Here is a 16402-nt window from a genome sequence, read left to right on the forward strand (position 1 = left end):
GCCAAGATCTTAAAATAGCTTTTGATGCAAAGATTTGGTTCTTTTTTTTAACATACAAAATGCTTACCTGGACTGACCCTTAAATGTCAAGATATATTTCTAAAACAGAAACATTGAAACACTGAAGGAGTTACTATGCTGAGTGAGTAGAAGCCACAGTGTTCTGAAAATATCTGATGTGATTGATATTAGTCATAAACTAATGTTATGCAGTGAGAAATGATACAGAAACAGTTTTTTTTTCATTTATATATAGAGCGAAGATACCGTAATAGGTTCTACTGAAATGAGTCTGACTGAAGGTGATTAGTTTCGGTTTCTTTGCACCAATATTGAGTAAATCAGCAGCTTCAGAAGAAGAAAGTAGTGGAAAATAATAGCAGAACTTCTTGGAAGTTAATTTTATGTTGTAATATATTACATAAGTGAACACAGCTGGACAAGTGCTGCGGTCTGTCATCACTGCTCTCCACGTAGCTGGTAAATGGGGTGTTGTGTCCGAGGTGCCTTTTTCAGCTGTACCTCAAGCCTCCCTCCCCTCTCCGAGAACAGTAGTTACTGTCACGTTGGTTAAGAAGAGAAAGTGAGCCTGTTTCTGTAAAGGGCAGTTGAATATCAGGGTAAGTGTATATTCTAAGGGTCATCTGTGTAACGAATATGCCCCTGCGCATAACAGAGATCTTGTCCACCCGGGCTGAGGAAGGTCTTCTTTAGCTCAGCTGGCAAGACCCTTGTTGAGTGGCGCTGGAGACCCGGGTTTGTGCCCAGGCGGTGAGGGACGAACTAGGTTAGGAGCATCGAGGGCACAAGCCCGGGAACCCGAATCCGTTACAGTCTGGTAGGAGCTCGTTCTGGACACATCCAGCACAGCCTCACTTTGTCTGTTCTGGATATTCATCCACTGGGATCTGTCCTTTGTTTTTGGCCTTGAAATAACTTCCCGGGTCACCATTTTTTCGGGATTTCCGTTTTTGAAAATCGTCTGAAGAGCCCATAACATAAGACTAATTCCCCCCTGTACGATATTGCTCAAACGGCAGGATCTTTTGGAGAGCATCCAGTATTTGTGTCTGCATGCTACTCTCCAGTACAACTGTGGTCACCTGCACATGAGTGTTCTGTAACCCCAGGTTACAGTCCTCTGATTTAAACTTCTTGGAGAGATAATGAAACATTATAGTTTGTGGGATGAACATCATCCTCATGTGTAGAAAGTTTGGCAATGGCTGTGTCAAATTGGCAGCCTAGCAGGTAAAGACTTTTTTTGAAATGTTTGTGCACCAGGTACAGAGGGTGTGCAGAGATCATTACTAACTCTTCTGCAGTCTTTCTTATTTAGTCCATACCACTCACGTAGTTGTTGGCTGTGTCATAAAAATGTGATTCTTCCAGAGGCTAACTTAGTGCTATTTTCAGATCATACAGCAAGTGAAGAATTTACTAAATGTCACATTTTAAAGATGACTGATATCCATAAATGCAAACTAGGTACAGTTCTTACACATATTGCTTTACAGCAGTAACATACTGTCTGTGTATCTGCACCAGTCGTTTTTTGAGATGATACCGTGCAATCAGATACTAGAAAGAGAAGCTGTCTCCCCTCCCCAGCTCCCTTCTGCCGCAGTGAGTAACTCTGAGCATTTTGACTTGCCTTTCTTGCTATTTCAAATTTGAAGAACACCGAATTCTTGACCAAACCTAATAGACAAAAACAGTTGCACTAATGTAGGCTATTATTTTGTTTGCTTAAAGAAGTATGTACAGTGCTTTGCAGAAGTATTTTGTTCTCTTATTACATATACAAACCATTTACATTTTAATATAAGTGAAATACTGTGAATTGAGGTATGTGTGATATGCTAAATAGTACTGCTGCAGTTCTCTTTATATTTGTGAACTATTTGATCATTAAAGCAGATGATCTTTTACAGTATATTTAAAAAGAGAAGGAAGGAACTGATTTAGCTCAATTATTCTTGAACTGTGTAAAAAAACATAAACGGGGAACTTGGTGTGCATCTTCAGAAATATATTTAATCTTAAGAAATATAAGATGTTCAAAATGAGCCCTGCTGTGAATCTCTTTTGCTCCCTGCTCTTCAGCACCTTCCTTTGCCAACTGCTGCTGTTTTCATCTGTTGTCTCATTGTAAGCCATTTTTTCCTTTCTTCCACTCCCTCTTTCTTCCATGTCAGCCCTCCACTACCTCCTTTTCTCCTCCAGAGATCCTCCTCCACCTCACCCTTCTCCGATTCAGACTTCCCCTCCTCACTGAAGGGCCACTATGTCCTCTGTTTCCACAATGGTTACCATCCATGTACACAGTAAATACTATATACAGTATATACAGAGCACGTGATATGACCATATAGCATAGCCTCATTGTTTAAGTGGTGGTCATCAGAAATACCTCTATTAGACTGGCCCAGGGCAGACATTACTGCTCTGTTCAGCGTTTGTCTAGATACAGGCTTCAAGCAGTCAGACACGCCAGTAGTTTCTGTTTATCTGGCAAAACTGTTAATCTCACTGAATTACTAACAAGATGCTACCCTTTCTGACACAGTGGATTAGAGATTATCTTGGACATGAGTGAATAAGGTCTGTAGTGCACATTTAGAGCTTGTATGCAGATGCTGGTCAGTGTTGAAAGATGTCAGTTTAAACCCTCTAATCCTTGCAGGGCAGAGGCAGGTTTCTCTCCTCAAGCTTTTTTACTTCTCTTATTTATGGTTCTAGTTCCCTGTTGAACTCTTCCCTTTGCTTGTAATTTCCTTGTAGTTGCTTTTATTAATGGTGGAAAGGACACAGCAGGAAGAAATCTAAAGAACATTAAAATGTCAAGTATTTTTGGCAAAGCCGGCAAATTGTCCTCAGAAATTGACATACTGTATTAAAAAAAAAATGCCTGTTAAAGTAACAAAGCTTGAAATCTTTTAGTTTTTAGTTTATTGTGTTTTATGTGAACTCTGTAGTCAGTTAAAGACTAATTCCTGTGTCCCCAACCCAAGATATTAAAAAAAAAAAAGTTTCCCAGTCATTACCAATGTCAAATGCTGGCTTAATACCTGCAAGGATTGTGTGGTTTTGGCCCATAAAATGTGAGATAACTGTTGGCTATTAACTCAGCTTCACATTCATGAATAGGAATTTCCAAAAATCTTTTCCCAGCCAATGTTTTTTCCAAAAGTATTGCAGCGTATTCTTTAAGGAATTAAAAATAGGTGTTTTCATATGTATAATTACCAAGCTTTGGTAAAAATATCACATTCATTCCACAAATACAGCTCCTCACTGCACTGAAGAAGACTCTCACTATCCTGCTTAAATTAAATAACTGAAATCCAGTCTCTTGAACACGTCAAATTCTTCCATTTCTAGGAATCCACTCATTTGTGAGGTTTTAAGCTTTAAAGTGCTCTACCCAAATTGCAGTATAATCAATTATTCCAGAAAATATGCAAAGATAAGCGAATGCAATTCTTCAGGGCATTCATGACTGGTGTGTGACCTCTTTGCTTAAATTGAGCTTGACATCTTTTCCACTCTCCCATACAGTTTGGTAATGAAGGATTGGCGAAGGTTGTTCCAAATATACTGTAACTATAACTAGATAAAGTAGAGACAGACGGCTATATAAACCATACCACCTGCTTTACTGTAGCTGCTCTACACTGTCCACCTTCCAGCAAGCTCCCACTGACTACTGGCTGAAACGTGGACTTTCTTCCAGGCTTGGTCATCCCATTCTTTCATTTCTGCTGCCTGTTTCAGCCTTTTTTCCTCTTTTCTTGCCCCTTCTCAGCAAAGGATTCCAAGCGGCTCTTTGCCCATAGGTGTGCGGAGGTGAAGCTTGTTGTTCTTGAAGATATGCTGAGGCCTGTTCTTGCTGTGTGATCATCCACCAGATTATTTCCAGGCTGTTGCAGGTCATGTGGGGAATTTCCACTGAGGAATTCTCCATCATATTTGGAGAGTTTTTTTTTTTTTTTTGCTCCACCATGTCTGTTGTCCACAGTGCGAATTTCACTGATCATTTACAGGGCCTCATCTACTGTACAGTATGGCCCAGGGTGAAACGTGAAGTCAGGCTGTAGCCTGTCTGTAAGAGTGGCCTTCTTTCCATGAAGCAGTGCTTTGGACCCAACTTGTCACGTGTGATGTCCTTCCCAGGAGTGCTATTGTTCACCGCAAGTTTCAGACTCTAAAGTCATCTCTCGGGCTATACTTACAGTACGTAGGCCTTGTGCTGGTTTGGTACAATCAGGTTGGCTGTTGGCCAGATGTCCCATCTCCCCATGGCACTACATTAGGCAGCATTTAATTTTTACACTTATCATTCGATCATGTGTAATTATTGCCATGTGAACTACAGTATTTCCAGAACACTATATATCACAATACTACAGGTACTATAATCTATATACTATAATCTTCCTTTTGGTTTGAATGCTGTGTAATATCATCCATTTGTGAACTTGTGACCTCCATAAGCACCTTTGGATGACAGGAGCTTAAAGGATATGGATCCTGGGATATCCCTCATATTTTTCCATTGTGTCTCGAGACCACAGTGGAGTGGTGGTTAGGAGCTCCTGCCCTGTGGGAGCTGTGCTGGTGTATCTTGGCGAATATGCTTCACTTGGGTTGCTCCAGTCCCAGGCCATGTTGTTTAATTGGGGAACCCTCTGGGTGCTAGTTGCACATGAGGATTTGTTCTCGGTTGCTTTATCTGACAGATTAAACAAAGCCTTTTGAAGTCTGATATGTGTTTCTCTTGTTTTATCTGTTAGAGTATCAAAGCCCTTCTGTACATCTGATCTTATTGCTATAAAGGGCTATTTGGCCCTTTATGTCATTGTTAAAAGAGAAGGAAGACTCCTCTTAAAAAAGACCTCATAAATGGTTTTATGAAATGTCCACCTGTATTGTGTGAAACGTCTGCAATTCAATTACCGTTTTGAATTGCTTTGAAAAAGTTGTCTGCTTGACGTATGCTGCACATGTTATTTTTGTAAGTGTTCAGCTCCTTGACCACATTACAGTCATCTTTGGGCGAGTGGGTGAAGATAAACAGATGATGAAAAGTATCGGTTACTCATAGGTAAACTTGTCATATTGGTTCAAGCATCTAATAACAGATGGAATAAATGTAGCACAAGCACGAGGTGTGTAAATAAGGTTCTGAGTAGCTGAAAGGCACGTCTCTTTACCTTTTTCTTCTTCACATTGATGCTATTGTTCCTGGTGTCACTTTAAACTAGTAATGAAATAATGTGCTCTCCATCCAGCCAAGGCCTCAATTAAAAAAGAGAACCTGATTCATTTTTGTTCCTGGTGCTCTCTGGAAAGCATTTCATAAGCTGTATTAAAAAAGATAAGGGAGAATAAAGCATCCTTATGATTACTGAAGTGAAGAAACTGGGGACAATGGAATTTGTGTTCTAAAATCATTTCTTTGTTACATTAAAAGAAGGTGGATAATTTATCTGCTGTAGTCAGTTTCCCTTGTGTGTTTAAGTTATTTGTGTTATTCTCAGTCCTTATCTTTGCCATCTTCTTTCATGTCAGCAGAGAAAATTTGGGCTGCTGGTCTTTTTCTCTCTAACAATTAAAAAATAGCTTTGACTTCTTCTTGAAGTAAGACTTGACCATTTGTCATCATATTCTTATCAAGGAAAGAAAAATAAAGGAGAAAATAATGTTTTCTCTACCACCATTCAAATAAGAGTTGTCTTCATGCTTAGGCCCCTTAAGTTCCAGTTATAACTTACTAAAATGTTTGGGAACATGGGGGGTAGTTCAATTTCTTTGCAAACTTCTCCCATTTGATGCTACAGATGCTGCTTTTCTTCAACATTCATGTGTATTTTCCTTTTTCATTGCCTTGCTAATGACAGAGTTTTCGGTTCGAAGTGAAGCAAGATGTTTGCTCAGCACTAATGCCACAGTGGAAAAATGGAAACCTAGTTTGTTTGATAAGGCTTTTTGGTAAACCAATGTGCTATGTTTCTAATTTTAAGCTAAAATTTCACGTGTAAGTTTTGAGCCCCCTCAGCAAATTATAAATGTCAGCTTTCTATGAATTCATTAAATTATTAAAGGCTTTCAGATTCTACATAAAATCTATTTGTGTAGTACCACTCAGCTCATTAAACTATTCCTTTATGGAGTTATACATGGTGTTAGGTGTTTTCCTACAAATACACCAACACTGGAACCAGAATATTTTGCATTTTTTACCTCAACTTTGTTTCTTCACTTAACTTAAACATGTGCTGTCTCTCCTTCACTAATGTAGGGTCATTTTTACCAGTGCTTTCCGTGCAGTTTAAGTGTCTTGAATCTCTGGTATGGCAGTTCTCTTGTCATGACATTTGTCCAGTTTTCCACCCCAAACTCATCCCAAGAGAGGCTACTGCCTGGGAACTCTTTTTAGGAAGTGTCTATTTTTACTTAGCTGTTTTTTCCCAGAGATTCTTTCTTAACTTCTCCAAATTTGGCATAACGCCTGTTCTTCTGATCTGTGCACAGCTGTATGAAGAAGCAGTTGTGCCAGTTGTACTCAAATATATAAGTTAACAAACTGTTAAATAAAGAACAAATATCCTTACGCTGTAAACCTGCAACATGTACACAATATATTTTGTCTCTTTTTTTTTCTGCGTCTCTTTTAACAGATGCATCCAACTTGTGACTTCCTTGTAATGGCAGCTTGTTCATTCAATAAAACCCACAAGCAACTCTGTTTGTCACACTTAATTTAAGGGTCTTGGCTTTTATCAAGTTTTATCAAAAGAGCATCAAACGGTAACAAAAAGTTACGTAGTTCATACGTACTGTACAATTTAGTGTTGCAAAGATCTCAGTGCAAAGTGTTTCTCTTTCCTTCATCGAACCACTATAGAGCTGTGTTAGGTCTCAGAGCTGAATGCATCTTCTTTCATGGTGAGGCAACCAAGTGATACGTGCTGCATGCTTGTCTTTCTAGGGAGAGCATAGCTCGCCTTGATTATTTTGGGTCCGTGGAGTGCAGAAAGGGTGGGACTCCCGGTGGATGTAGAAAGACTTCCAAGCCTTGGTGTCACCCAGGAATCATCCCCAGCAAAGCAACCCTCGGAGACGGCGAGATCCTGAGAACTTGGCCAGTCATCTTGTGAGGTATGAAAAGAACGCTTCAAAGAGGAAGTAGTGGTTTGTGAGTCAGCATACATGAGCAATTATGTTCCATTTAGCTCTCAACTGTTTTTTTTTTGTCTTAGTCATTTGGATAGCTAGAGCCCGGGAGGGAAAGACTGTGTGGGACATTGTTCAACATGTGTGGGAAATGAGTGTGTTTTAGTCACTATGAATTGAAACTAGTGAGGGACAGACCTCCAACCAGTCCTTTTTTCTTATATGTGTTTCTTCTAAAGTAAAAACGAAGATCAAGGACATTTGGTAAGCATTATTTCATTTGGTTTTGTTTACATAGCGTTTGATATTCCCCTGGTTATGAAGGGGGTATGTGGTTAAGTTTGTAAGCTCAAATTGGATACTACATTTTCTGGAAACTGCTTGCAGAGAGATGGGGGTGCGTCCTTTTCTGAGAGGTTTTAGGATAACGGGAACGTTGGCAAGATAGCTCCAAATACTACATGAAAAGTAGTCGGGAATAACGCGTAACAGCAGGCTCTTTGACTTAATTTAATGCTTGTCGCGTGGTAATTTGGCCATGTCACATGTCAGATATACTGTGTAGTTTTATGATGCAATGCTGTGATAGGCCGAATAAGTTTTATATCAATAAATACAGTATATTTCACAGCGTGAGATAAAGAAGTGGCTTACCCTGCGTGTGTGTGGCTGTATCCCCAGCCTGTACCTTTTGGTTTGTTTGGTTTGGGTCAGTTGGCAGCATAGCAAGGTTTTGCAGAGCAGTGAAGGTATTTATAAGATAGCTTTCCATTATTGTTTTTGCTGCAGGGTTTTCTTTTTAATTGAAAAAATAACCTCCTTTCTTTACCTGCTCTCTTTACTCTAAGCGTTTTCAGAAAGAATTATCTTCCTTGTACAATATCAGGGCAATGTGAAATGTATGTAGCGTGTTAATGTAGTTAAAATCTCATTAGCTGTGTTTTTAAACATTTCGAGATCATGACCACCATTCAGTTTGTGTGTTAATGGGTTTTTATACTTTCACATTCATAATAGGTATCGTAATCCAGATCACACGCTAAACAGTGAATCTTTTCAGGATTATGTCAGCATATGTAATTCACTTCAGGAGCTCAATATTCAAGATAATGAGTAAAAGTCATAGAAATTCATTAGTTTTGATTAGATAAAGGTGTGGTATCAGACATTTTTTGATGATCAGACATCTTTTTGGCCTCTTAGCATTGCAAGGTCATTCTTGTTATGACTGTTTCTACTTCTACTACTATTAGAAAAACAGATTATTTTCAAATGAATGGTAAGCAGTTTCTTTCGTTGTATTAAATTATAAAAACATGTATTTACTTCTAAATGTGTGTTTTTGCAGATATTTATTCAGCCTGTTTTGACCCTGCCTCTCCTACCAATACAGGGGAGAATGAGCCATTTCTTTTAAGCATGTGCTATCAGGCTGCTTGTGTCTTTACACACTGTAGACGGAGACAGGAAGCTTCACGTGCTACTCAGAGGACGGGAGTGTCTTTTGTGCTGATAAATCCTCAGTCTTGTGTGTGGCGTGGCTATTCTTGGGAGTGGCCTTTGCAGCTGGGGCCGGTTCTTATTTGACTGCCTTCACCCAACCTCATTTGGGCAGTACTAGGCCCAGATTCAGCAAGGACTTCAGATAAATCTGAAGCCGAAAAGATCCTTGGAGCCTCCCTCCCTTCCATTTCTGTCACCCATCACAAACGCTGCTTACACAGGGCCTCCAGTATAGTAGATGACCCCTCCCACCCCTCCCATAAACTCTTTGCCCTCCTACCATCTGGAAAAAGATATTGCCGTGTACGGGCCAGCTCCACCAGACTCTGGAACAGCTTCTTCCCACAGGCTGTCAGGCTCCTCAACACCCTGGAATCTACTTGCACCCACCCCAATTCCAGAAACAGAGTTTAAATCCCCCAAGTGTGTTGTGTACATTGTATTATGTATTAGCCTTAGTAATTTGCACTATCTGCACTTTGTACTATGTGTATCCTGTCTACAATGTCTATGTCAGTGTCCTGTCTGTATTTGCACCGCGGACCAGGAGGAACGATATTTCATTCCACTGTATGCTTGTATATGGCTGGAATGACAAACGTGAACTTGAACTTGAAATCTTTCTGGGATGTTCAAGCCTGTGACCTAAACTGCCCGCAACATGAAGGGAGCCTTGAAACTGCAGGTGCACTGTATTGAGATATTCCGCGTTTCAGATCCGAATCCTGGAAGTTTAAACAAGCTGGTTAAACTCTGCATTCTGTCTGCCCATTGCAGCTCTGTGTGCAGCTGTTGGTTCAGTAAGGAAGGAAGTGGAAAGTACTGTGGATGGGGTTGGTGGTGCTGTTGAAGGATGCCATGCTGGTATAGTTTGCTCTTCTTGTTACTGAAGGCCTTGACATTTATTTGAAAGAGGGGGCAGTCCTTCTAAATTGAACTTGAATGTATAATTGTTCAACTATAACAGGAAATTCCATCCATTTGTGTGTTTTCCTTGCTTTTGTTTTCTTTGGCTTTCAGAACACTGTCTTGGTCTGAATCCATCCTGCATACAGTGCTTTAAAGTACATATACAGTACCACATGGGCTTTTGAATTAGATCATGGAGGTTATGACAGAGTCGCTCTCTGTGGCTCTTCCTGTGTTTAAATTGCTGCATTAATACAGATTTAAGTGCAATGAATATCTCTTAATTATGTGGAACACGCATAAGTAAAAGGTGATATTGTTTACGTCTGAGCAACAAAACTTCGTGGGGTTATTTGCATTGTTTTTTTTCCATAAATACAAAAAAGGGACTGACTTCTTGATGAAAAATTGATTTCTTCTGAGAACCCAGTGCAAAATTAAGGTCTCTGTGCTGTCCCCGTTGTTTTTTACATTATACACTAATTATTGTGTAAGCCACTATGAAAACTGTTTGATTATTAATCGGATGACGTTACCTTGATTTGACTTTGAATGATGACCACAACAATTACAGGAGATAAGAATTTTTTTGTAACTGGTGTCAGGATAATTCCCTGAACACAGGAAATGATCATTGATTTTAGAAAGAAGTTTTCTATCCCTGTGATCCTTTAACTGTTAGTGGAACTGTTACTGAAACAGTACATTAATATAAATTTACAGTATTGACACTGTTATCGAGTGTTAATTGCCTTGGACTACCATTATGGAGGCACAAATACGTTAAAAAATATGTTAAAGTACCGTATGGACTTTTAATGTAGAAAGCGCAATGTTGATACTTTCTTATAAGAGTTTTGTTCAGAGCATCCTAACCTTTTGTGTTCAGACCTGGGGAGGTGCCTTGTTGTTGTAGAACAAAAACTAAACTGAGCAAAGTTATCGGAACCAGTGGCAGGCTTACCAGCATATCCTTGGACTCAACATGTCTAACCGAGCAACATAAAATCTTAGATGACCCCTCTCAACCAGTCTTTTCAGAATATCCTCCGGGAGGTACTAGATAATAATAATAAACATCACTTTATCAACCCTTTACAATTTCTTGCATTAGGAATGATCTTTTTGCATACCCCAGCTTGCTCTCCATGAGACACACAGACAGAGAGAGAAGCTGGGGGTCAGAGCACAGGGTCAGCCATTGTACAGCGCCCCTGGAGCAGTTGGGGTGAAGGGCCTTGCTCAGGGGCCCAACGGTGTAGGATTCCTCTGCCGGCTGTGGGATTTGAACCAGCAACCTTCCAGTCACAGGCGCAGATCCTGAGCCACAGAGCCACTGCTCTGCCCCGTTTGTAGATCTTTATAGAATCTTTATAGATCCCCTCTATAAAGACTCAGAGAGCATTTATTTCTTTTATACCTAAAAGCATTCATTTGTTGAACAATGAAAAAGTTGTTTGCAAGATCTTATTGTTGTTGCAGATTGTTGAAAAGGTCATTGGCTGTTTTTTTAATCTTATGGTACTGGAAGAGTTCTGATGGGGCTGTGCATATTTTTGAATATTGTTTTGTATTATGGTATTACACTGTTGTTGTATTGTATTATTGTCTTATACCTGTCTGTTATATGTTTATGAGCTCTTGATGGGGAACACAAATTCCCTTAGGGACAATAAAGGTTAATCCAATCCAAAATTAGTTATTCATTGTAGTGTCAACTAGTGTCACCAAAATGTGTTCATTGTGCAAGAAATACAAATTGGAGAGGGTGGGATTGCTCATGGCAGGGCAAAGGCACTTTGTAGTTTAAAATTTGTGCTACAGCTCACACACTTTATACAAATCTTCTTTCAGATAGGTTGTCTGATAACTGTGGTAGAAAATATTGGCTTAGCCCTCTGTGTCACATGTGTCTGAGTCTGTGAGATACTGTATATGCCAGCAGAGGTGCACAAAAGATCAAGTGGTGCAGATTAACGTGAGTGCTATGAGGATGTAAAGGCAACAGAAGCAGTATACTGTGGCATGTGACACATGTCCAGGCTCTTGTGGAATGCAATTAAATAAAGAGGAGAGCATACTGAGCCTGTTCTGAAACAGGCCATCGATTTCCAGAATAATGCACTGGTATCAAATTAATGAAATGATCGGATTGACTCAGCATGAGCACGTGTTGAAGTCTGGGTAAAAAATAATTGCTCTGTAGCAGCATAAGCAGATAGAAGTCATGTCCGTCGTTGGTCTCTACCAGTTTTAGTTTTTGCATTTGCTAGATATTACCGAGGTGCTGAGGACCATACTGTATTTGGGCTTGTTGAAAGGCAGACGACACAATATCATTATATCTCTTATATCTCAGTTCTGTGGCTGTGTGGCATAGTGGTGTCGCTGCAGTCGAAACGAAACGTCAGGCTCTAATGGAGTCTGAGGGTATAAATTAAAAAAGAACAAGTGTGTTAAAGTTGCCACGTTTGACCAGAAATTAGCCAGCTGATCAAGCTGATGAGTAAAGAAGGTTTGTTCAGAGTATTATGGAAGTTTACTGTAGTAAATTGGCACAGTGTTTTAATTGCACTTTCCATGCGTGTTCCCCATGGTTTCCTGTTGTTATTGTAGTGTGACACTAAGTATTATCACACTGATACAAGTCTTCAAAATCCTCAACTCAACATTGAGACACTAACCGGAGGACAGAGGTGGAATCTCTATGGGAGATTGCTGCATTAAAAAGCTAGCAAAAGGGGGCACTTCTTCATGGAAAGAGTTGTACGAGTATGGAGCAAGCAGTTATGCTGTTACCCTGGTTTCAGCTACCTTGCGTTTTTGTGTGGAATGGCTGGATGAGATCCTCTGATCAATAAACTGTTAACTACGTTGAACTTGTCACTGCTTTAAAGAGCTTTTACCCTTATTTTACTGGGATTTACTGCGCTACACTGTGCTTTTATCTTGATTGCACTGGCCTTTACTGGACTGGACTTTAGTTATATTGTGATTTCATTGGGCTTTACTGCACTATACTGTGCTTGTACCCTAATGCCATTGGGCTTTATTGCAGTGTACTGTGCTTTTATCATTATTTCACTGGGCTACATTGCACTGTGCTGTGCTTCTATCCTGAAATCACTGGGCTTTACTGCTCTGTACTGTGCTACCACACTGAATGTACTGGGCTTTACCACACTTCACTGTGCCTTTACCCTGATTTCACTGGGCTTTACTGTGGCTTTTAGCCTGCTTTCACTGTGAATGGCATCCAACAGTAAGCTTTTAGGACGCTAGATTACACTACTTTACAAAGTGATTAATTACTTTAAATCAGGACCAGTAATTTATAAACCAGGTGATATACAGTAGCTTCTTGAAGTCTGAGAGTGTCTGCTCTGTCTTGGGGTGCCACCTCAGCACTGAACCATGTGGCATCAGTCACAGTCTGCGTAAAAGACCATATCCTGGTGGTAGAGTCAGTACCCCACGCGCCTAGTTCTGGTTAACCCAGTTACAGTAAATGTTGACAGTTATAGAAGGTCTTCTTCAAACTGCAGGCGATTTTAGTAATGACTTTCTGTGGAAACTGAGTGTGGTACACACCCCGCCCCGAGCTGCTGTATCTGTTCAGTACAGTCAGCACAGGGCTGCGTGGGCAACTTGTCTAAAATGAGTCAGCACAGTCCCCACATGCTCTGTTGCTAGGCAGAAAAAATGCATCTGTTATCAGCTTAGGTTTATCACTGCCAGCCTCCAGTCTCCCCCCCCAAAAAAATAAGAAAATAGCTGAAGTGGGCAGATGACTCTGAATTAAGATTCTGGTCCATGAGGTACCATAAACAATATGGCAAAGAATTTTGTGATGTGGCATTCCAGGGACGTGAACATTTTGTTTTGCAGATTGTAACCAATCAGCTGCAAATCTGAGCCCTTTTTCACCACAGTGTGTTTAATTTTCATTCATTTCAAAGCGGCCACCCGAGAATAGCTTTCTAACGTTTGAGAAAGAAAAGATGAGAAGAAGTGGGTAAGTGAGTTTGGTGGCATTTGTTCTTTCCCGGGACTGAAGCCTCTCGACACTGGCTGAAAAGGACTGCTGTCTGCTCTGATCTGGGCTTGTTTCAGTGGGGTCTTGGTTGTTACCAATCTGGCGGAAGTCTGAGTTGCACTTTTGCAGATGAGCAGCAAGTTCTTTGCAATATGAAGGCTGCAGGATTTTTGTTGTATTGGAGTGAGTTCTGCCATTAAGCTGCACTGTGTGCTGTGACTCCTTGAGCAGCAGACATATTAATTTCTTTTGTAAAAGAAAAAAACAATTTCCTATGTGAGAGGTTTTTAATGGTGTTTCATGCACTTAAATTTCAGTTTCTTAAACACTTCGGAATGAGACCCTTTTAAAAATGATTGAGAAGCGGAAGTAAGTATCCTTCAGTGTTTTTAGTTTTACGCTCTTCTTCCTCAGATAAATCTTGTATTTCTCAGAAGAATCACAGCACTGCGTACCATTTTGTTTCTAAGTTAGTGTTGCCAAACTGTTAATTTGGTGGTGTAAGGATATGATTCACTGATAATGATGGAATGACGTGAAGATTGCTGTGTATACAATATGTTTATATGCCGAGTCAAATTGTGTTGTCAGCTCAAAAACGTAGAAGAGGTCCCAGAAACCAGACTTGGGAGGGGATCCTTTTGACTTGACTTGTTTTCATGCTGAGGTTATTGGATTTGAATTTCTGCTTGATGGACATTATCCTTTGCTGAAGAAAGGGGCTACATATCTAGAGCGTAGACAGGCAGCTCCAGTCTCCCAGTACCAGGTTCCTGCACACCTAGAAGTGCCTTTCAATTAACATCCGATTGAGACATGGAAAGCATAATTTATTTGTCTAAATTCATTCGCTTCAGCAATTAAGGTCTAAGGTGGAGTAGTGGTTAGGGTTTGGACTTGGAGTGGGAGGATTGTGGGTTCAAAGCCCAGGAGAGACAGCCAAGTTATTCCAGAAAAATACCTAGCTGTATAAATGGGTGGTAAAATAAGCAGGACCAAGTCATGTAAACTACCCATCTACTCTAGATGTACAGCAGTATTTTTCCCTCGTGGAGACAAGCACTTTGATCTCTAGATTAAAAGGTCAGCCATAGGAGACGGCTACCCTTCCAGGAGAAGAGCACTTTATGATAACTGGGATAGAAAGAAAGACTCCCATTGCAACACAGTGTGATCCTCTTTCAGGTTGTCTCCTATCTATCTCTAAGTGAAACAAAACACTGTTTTAATGAGGGACGTGTCTTTGGCCATGATGAACTAAAGTTAGGTTCTGGTTACAAAAGGTAAATCAATGCTCTTGCTGAATAAAAAAGAAAGCTATATTGTGCTTAATCAAAAATTCATATTACACTTACACCTAGATGTAGCCAAGTATGTAGCTTAAACAATAAGGTATCAAGCCAAGTATTTTTCAGTTTCAGCTTCAGTTTTGTGTTTTTCGACCAACAGCAAGTTCAAATGCTCTAAAAGATCCACCCATCCCATTTTCTCCAGTTCGGGGTTACAGGGCAGCTAACAGCTAGGCACTAACCCTAGCCCTGGACAGCTAGTCCGTCACAGGCTGCACACAAACACCTACACACTCACACCAAGGCCAGTTTTCCCAGAAGCCATTTCACTTACCCATATGTCTTTGGATTGTGGGAGAAAATTGGAGCCCTCAGTGAAAACCCACATGAACACAGTGACAACATGCAAACTCTAATACATAGCACTCTAGGTCCAGAAGTGAACCCAGGGCTCCAGCACTGCAAGGCAGTAATACTAACAACTGCACCACGCTGTATGTCTTCATGCACATGAACATTGATAGTCAGGCAAGTTCAGTGTGACATGGTATACCAGGTACTTCTGGAAAAACCCCACGACAGACAACAGTTACTCGTAGTAAGAGTGGGCTCCATGCACTACTTGAAATGGCTCAGGAAGACTGAATAATTGTTGAACAACAGCACCGCTGCAGTATGGATATTGCAGAATTTTCACACATGCACAGTCTGAGATTACAGCGCAGCACGGCGTTGGGGAGGGAAATTTGCTTAAATTGTCTGCTCTAATAGAGGATAGGCTGACTTACTGCTGCAGATGCCAGTGACAAAATTAAGTTCCTGTTGTACATTCTTAAGAAACCAAGTCAAGTGAGAAAAGAACTCTGATTTCTGTGGCAAGTTAAGGTGTAATAGAAGAGCTGAAGTAAAATAATAGCTGTCCTTAAGAAAGGAACTGATCATTTTTATGATTTGCTGCTGTTTTGTTGTGTTTTTTTTACATTGAAGTGATTAGGAAAGAGAGAATACTGTGATCATTGAGCTTCAGACTTTACCTTAATTATTTACTGTCTCAGTTAAATATTTTGGTGAATTGATTTTATCACTTTTGTAATGACTAATTTATTTTTGACATTTTTGTACTTAAGTTTTAAATTTGGACATTTAACCGCAATTCATTTGGAAAGCCTTAACAGTTAGAGTTGAACTCAACAGTGGTACTGCTAATTGTATTTTGAATGTTCAGGCATATGTCTTGCTTTTAGGTGGAAATCACTGTAGATTATAAGAAGGGTTTTTTTTAAACAGGCAGAGATTCCTAAACCATGGTGATGTGTGTGAAGTTTACCAGTTTATCTGTATTGTACCACTCTCTTCTTAATTTATATTTAGTTTCTGTTATAGTTAGTAAATTAGTTAAGTTTGCGTATCGTACTAAGTGTGGTATGTGGTATGATACCAAAATATGAGGGTTTGCATACACAGCAAATTAAATTAAAAAAGATTT

At 40.0% G+C, this 16402-nt stretch overlaps 1 long non-coding RNA gene across 10 annotated transcripts in view; it reads left to right on the plus strand.

Annotated features, from left to right (window-relative positions):
• The window catches only part of LOC148646023 (uncharacterized), a 95876-nt gene that overhangs the window by 30667 nt on the left and 48807 nt on the right, over window positions 1-16402 (plus strand). For all 10 annotated transcript variants that reach the window (XR_015927867.1, XR_015927868.1, XR_015927871.1 and 7 more), the window contains one exon: window positions 6995-7164. This is a non-coding gene — a long non-coding RNA (uncharacterized LOC148646023). The remainder of the gene's footprint in view (window positions 1-6994; window positions 7165-16402) is intronic.

This window comes from Lepisosteus platostomus, chromosome 17 (assembly GCF_059453375.1).
Source record: "Lepisosteus platostomus isolate fLepPlt1 chromosome 17, fLepPlt1.hap1, whole genome shotgun sequence".
Classification (NCBI taxonomy): Eukaryota; Metazoa; Chordata; class Actinopteri; order Semionotiformes; family Lepisosteidae; genus Lepisosteus; species Lepisosteus platostomus.